Here is a 6762-nt window from a genome sequence, read left to right as displayed (position 1 = left end):
CAGCGGTGTCGCCCAGTCGCCGTGACCGCCGTGACGGAGAGAGACAGAGAGCGAGACGAGAGCGAGAGAGTCCCTGAGTGCGAACCCAGCTGCTTCGAGCGAGACCCACGTCGGCCGCCGCCGGCGAAAGCCAGACCCACGCCGCCACGTGAGACGAGATCCACTTGCTGCTGCCACCGCTGGTTGCCGTTTCCCGATCTGCCCAGCCCAGCTTCGAGCCTTCACAGAATCACAGTTCACAGAATCAGGTATTTACTCTTTAACTCTTATCTTTTCCTTCAAATTTCAAAACCTTGTGAATCTGTGATCTGAGATTCTGAGAATCAAAGAAACTGTGCAGCTGTGCTTGTGGTGTTTGAGTGTTTCTTGTTTGTGTTTTTAGTTTTTACTGATAACTGATTTGGTGATTTGGTGCTTGTGTTGTGCTGCGGCTGAACTGAACTGTGTGTGTGTTTTTTTTTTTTTTGGGTTTTTGGCTTTGTGACTGTGTTTGTGGCTCTTGCTGCCTTGCATTATGCCTTGCATTATATAGATAAAAGAAATAGAATGATAGATAGAGTCAGATGCTTTGTTGACTGGTAGTTGGAGTGTTGGACATTAGTTGGACATAATAATAGGGAATAGGGAAAAGTGGTGTGGAGTTGCTGTTTGGGCAAAGACAAGCGACAGGGGAGAAAACAAAAAAACAAAAAAAAAGGGTAAAGTTAAGAAAAGTTTTTGTTAATAGTGCTTGACTGTCTGTAGTGGGATTCATTAGATATTTGGATTAGTGGGTCAGAATTAGGAATATGAAGACAAGAAACAATACAAAGATACAAAAAACATAAAAGATATAAATAAAGGAAGAGACAACACAGAGACATAAATAAAGGCAGTTTAAACACAAAGATATTAAAGGCAGACAAAAGACAAAAAGAAAAAAAATAAATCATATAATATAAGAAATTATCACACAAATTTAAAAAAAATAACGGTAATTCTTATATAATTTTTATTTTATTTGTAGATCATGAAAAAATCAACTACAATGCTTGATTTTTTCAAAAGAAAAGGTTCAACTTCAAATTCTTCTGAAGTCAACGTGGAATTGCCAACAACTAATGTTGCTATTCCAATTCCGGAAAATGCGGATGTTCCAATTCCGGAAAATGCGGATGTTCCAATCTCTCAATCACAATTTCAAAGAATTGACCTTGATTCTTTGGATTATGATCCCGGAACACGCAAACAAATATGGGAATATCATGTAAATCAACGTGATGAAATTCGACGGGCTTACATTAAAAAAGGTCCGCACCAACCTCCTCTAGAGACATTCAAAAAAAGTGGAAAGCAGAATCGTAGTTTTCAAGCTTCTTGGTATAGAAATAATTCAAAATGGCTTGAATATTCTCCTACAACAGATGCAGCTTATTGTCTACCCTGCTTTGTCTTTCATAATCCAAATGTGGTTGTGGGACAAAATGCATTTATTGTTGGTGGATTTAGAAATTGGAAAAAGGTTGGGGGCAGAGATTGTTCTTTTCAAGTTCATATAGGAAAAGATCCTAACTCAGCTCATAGAGTTGCTGAGCAAATGTGTAAGGATTTGATGAACCAATCGCAACATTTGCAAAGAGTAGTTGATCATTTCACTACTGAACAAATTGCAAATAATCGGTTGCAATTGAAGGCCACAATTTTTATTGTGCGATATCTTGCCTTTCAAGCTATAGCTTTTAGAGGTCGAGATGAAAGTTTTAGTTCATTAAATCGTGGGAACTTTCATGAATCATTGGGTATTGTGACTTTTTGGAATGAGAAGGTTGCTGAAATAATAGAAAAAGCTCCAAAAAATGCAACCTACACATCACCTAGGATTCAAAAGGAAATTCTACATGTTTTCTCAGCTAAAGTGAAGAAGGCCATTCGGGAAGAAATTGGTGATGCAAAGTTTTGCATAATGGTTGATGAAGCTCGTGATGAGTCCATGAAAGAGCAAATGGCTGTGGTGTTTAGATATGTTGATGCAGAAGGCTTTGTGAAAGAACGCTTTTTTGGGCTTATTCATGTTGTTGACACTGCAGCTTTGACTCTAAAGAAGGGGATATATTCTTTGTTATCTCAATATTGCTTAGATATACAAAATATTCGAGGGCAAGGATATGATGGAGCAAGCAACATGCGAGGTATGTGGAATGGATTACAAGCTTTGATTTTGAATGATTGCCCATATGCTTACTATATCCATTGTTTTGCACATCGCTTACAATTGGCATTAGTAAAAGCATCAAAACAAGTTGTTCCCACTAGTCATTTTTTTCTTACCTTGCTTTTTCTGATCAAAATTGTTAGTGCTTCATGCAAGCGCAATGAGCAATTGAAAGTTGCCAATGCTAATGAAATAGCACATTTGATTGATCTTGAAGAGCTTGAGACTGGAAGTGGACTTAATCAAATTGGCACTTTACAACGACCTGGAGAAACACGTTAGAGTTCACATTTTAGATCAGTTTCTAGCTTATTAAGGATGTTTAGTTCAACTGTTGAAGTTTTACAAAATATAATCGATGGTGCAATTGATGGAGAAAATCGGGCAGAAGGAGAGTCAGCTTATGAAGGTTTAACTTCCTTTGAATTTGTTTTCATCTTGCATCTTGAGAAGGAAACTATGGAGATCACTGATAAACTTTGTCAAGCTTTGCAAAGCCAATCTCAAGACATTTTAAATGCTATGCATTTAGTTTCATCTACTAAAGCACTTATCCAAAAATTTAGAGATGATGGATGGGATGGCTTACTCACCACTGTGATATCATTTTGTGAGAAGCATCGCATTGATGTCCTGGATATGAATGCTCGTTATGTTGCGAGGCGAGGTCGAGCTCGTAATCAACCAGATAACGTTACAAATGAGCATCATTATCGAGTAAATATTTTTTATGCTACAATAGATTCTCAACTACAGGAACTAAACTATCGGTTTAATGAAGATGCAATGGAGTTGCTTAGGCTTAGCTCAGCTTTAGAACCTCGAGAGGCATTAAAATCTTTCAGAATTAGTGATCTTTGTTTGTTGGTAAAGAATTTCTATCCACAAGATTTCACAGATTATGACAAACAAGTGTTGGAGAAGGAGCTTTATCATTTTGAGCATAATGTAGTCCAAGATCCAGAGTTCAAAAAATTGAAAAGTTTATCTGAGTTGTCTCAATGGTTAGTGAGAACTGGAAATTCAGAACACTATAAACTTGTTTATAGAATGGTGATACTTGTGCTTACTCTTCCAGTTTCTACTGCTACTACAGAGCGAGCATTTTCAGCTATGAAACTTGTCAAAACTGAACTACGAAACAAAATGGAAGATGACTTTTTGAATGACTCTTTGATGTTATACATTGAAAAGGATATAGCTTCGACATTTAGTTTGGATTCAATAGTAGATGATTTTGAAGATTTGAAAGAGCGTCGAATTCCCTTTTCATAGATGATTGTATAAAGAAACAATAGTGTTTCGCATCTTTTGTTTTTGTTAGTAGATTGTATCTTAATATATTAAGAAACAATAGTGTTTCGCATCTTTTGTTTTTGTTAGTAGATTGTATCTTAATATACTAAGAAACAATGATTTTTGGGTATTTGTCTTGGTTAATAATTTATTAATATTATATGGATGCGTATTTGAAAAAAAAAAATTTTGCTTATCTCTAGCCCCCCCCGGCTTAAAATCCTGCGTTCGTCCCTGACATGAGCACCCATTTACCCTTAGTTATATTGTTGAAGATGATTCAGGTGAATATTATTGCGATATTTGTGAGGAAGAACGAGACTACCCAAAGCATTGGTTCTATAATTGTGAAAAATGTAATTATCCTGTTCATCCCAAATGTATTTTTGAAGAGTACTTATATTATGAATTGGGAGACTACAGAAATATTAAGTTCGGGAGCACTTACATATCCACCGTCCACCAACATCCCCTTACTCTTGTTCAGGAGACTAAGGATGGCTTTCATCGTTGTAACAGGTGTGGTGATCGTTGCCTTGATATAGCCTATGCATGTGCCACGTGTAATATCAGTTTTGACCCGTGGTGCGTGCGCCAAATGTTAAAATGACGTAACTGGCATCCAGCTCCTATGAAGAACGGACACTGCCTTAAGAGTTGTGTTAATAAGACACTATCTAAGTATATATGTATTTAACTTCTTTTCTTTGCGTCCATATGGAATATTGTTCTTATTATCAACAAAGAAGTATCTTTTTCAAGTAATTATTAATTATCCTTTTCTTTCTTATTTCATTTTTTTTTTTTTTTTTGGTTATAACCGAATTTGAAATAGTGATGAAATGAATGATGAATGTGTATTAATGCTTTGCTGCATTTAAAGAGAGAAAACAATAAATTGGGAATATTTATAATTAAAGCTTAAATTAATTAATACACACCAAAAGCTTCCTGTCAGAGTCAGACAACATATTTTATTGTAGCTAACCAACTACAGTAGTTCTGGCCGAAAAGGCAATGCTGGCCCGTTGGGTACCAAAACCTCTTCTCCTCCTTTTTTTTATTTTTATTGTTTTATAGATATAGTGCCAATATTTATGATTTGGTAGAGCTATCAAATACAACAATGCTGCCGCTAGCATCTCTTATGGGTATTATAATTACATGCCTTATTTATAAGAATGTCAAGATTATTGGTTATAGCTTTGCCAAAAAAAAAAAAAAAGATTATTGGTTATAGCGATTTAATTGCAGTCTTTCCCTTGAATATATATATATATATATATATATATATATTTATTTATTTATTTATATATATATATATGGCTAATCCCACTATAGCTCTATAATCTTTTTTTATGCCCGTATACCTGTCAACACAGAAACCAACTGGGAAAAAAAATCAACGAAAATTAAATTTCTTTTCTTTTTCCCAATTGTTTCAGAAAATGAAAAAAATGTCGGCATTTTAAACATACAATAATATAAAATGTGAACTTAAACGTTGTAATTGGATTTTCTTTTTAATCTATTGAAAATTCGTTAAATCCAATAATTATATTCAACGAAATTGAATTTCTCTTCCTTTTTACAATCATTTCAGGAAGAGAATTGTTACGTCCATAATATTTTTACAACACTTTCACAACAATTAAAATATATCAGCACTTCTACAACATTTTTATAATTTATCACCTGAGATTCGTTATGAAAATGTTGTGAAAATATTGTGGATATAGCACTTCCCTTTCAAAAAATCAAAAAAATAAATAAGTATCATAATTTTACATACAACAATATAAAATTCATAATTAAATCCAATATTTATCTTATGGATATAATATATGAATTACCTATTTCATAACATATGGGTTTTGTACAATTGTAGACCTTATATTGTAAGATTGATGTTATGTATGGTGAATACATAAAATACCTTCTCAGTTGGATCATGGGCGCTACACAACATAAGATAACACTCTACTTTCCTTTAAACCTCAATTTTCTAGTCTAAACAAAAAAAATTTACAAAGTCTATAGTAAACTATAATGGACTTCACTTGTTAAATTATCTGATTCCTATTTTAGTTGATTAATCTTCACATGTAAGTACAGTTTCTTCGTTATTGGGGAGAATTTTCAAGCATAATCATTTTTAACATCATGCATAAGCAGCTATGTACACTTTTTTTTCTTTTTTTTATAAAGCAGCCATGTCAACTAAATAGGTGCTGTACGGTGAGCACAGTGCTAAACTATTCTTTCGCCTTTTACTTAAAAATATTAACTAATGGCCTATTAAGAATTTGGGTAAATTCCACAAACCTACCCTGAGGTTTGTCATAATATCCAATTAGGTCCAACACAATTTAAAACCTACCAATTTCGTCCTAAAAGACCATTTTATCCCTAATATTTATTATCTCTTCCTTCTCTCTCCTGTCTCGTTACTCTCCCTCTCTGTCAACTCTCTTCACTGAGTTCTCTTTCTTAGAACTCTCTCTCTAACCGGGTCTCTAACCGGTGAAACCCATGAGTTTTGGTCACCGGAAACACCACCCAGCAAAGGACTTCCCGATTCCCACTGCAGGTTTGAGTCGTTTGACGCCATCAGTGCTATTTAACGGACTCTCGCCCCTCTCAGATCGGAACCCACGCGATGGTGATGGTGCTTCAATCTGGTCACCGGCGAAACCCATAAGCTCGGTCATCGGTGTCAGCAACACCACCATGCAAGGGTCTTCTCGATTCCCATCAAGTTTGATGCCATCAACAGACTCTCGCCCCTCTCTCTCTCTTATCAGAACCCATGTGGTGGTGGTGGTGGTGATGGTGCTTCAATCTAGATCTCTCCATTGTCTTTGCAGCGGCGGCATGGATCTCGGCATGGGCTTTAGATTTCAAATTTGGGCAGTGTTCTTCAGGGGATGATGACCCAATCTCGTGGTGTGGTTTTTTTTTTATTTTTTATTTTTTTTTTCTGGTTTCTATTTTGATGTTTACAATGGGGTCTTTGGTGGTTTTGTATTGATTTTCTGTGTTGTGTTTGGTTGGGATTTTTTCTGGTTTTTGGGGGTTTTTGTTGGCTTTTTCTGGAGATTTCAATGGGTTTACAAGCGGATTAATGGGTTTTGAAAGAGTGATTTTTATGTGCTTTTTTGCAGCAATTTCAGGGGATCTTCAGTGGGATTTTGGTATTGTTCTTTTGGATTCGAAGATTTGGGTTGGGTATTTTCGTGCAGAGAGAGGTCTGAGAGTGAGAGAGACGAGAGAGA

The sequence above is a fragment of the Quercus lobata genome, chromosome 3 (genome assembly GCF_001633185.2).
Source record: "Quercus lobata isolate SW786 chromosome 3, ValleyOak3.0 Primary Assembly, whole genome shotgun sequence".
NCBI lineage: Eukaryota > Viridiplantae > Streptophyta > Magnoliopsida > Fagales > Fagaceae > Quercus > Quercus lobata.
Note: the sequence above shows the minus strand (reverse complement) of the source record.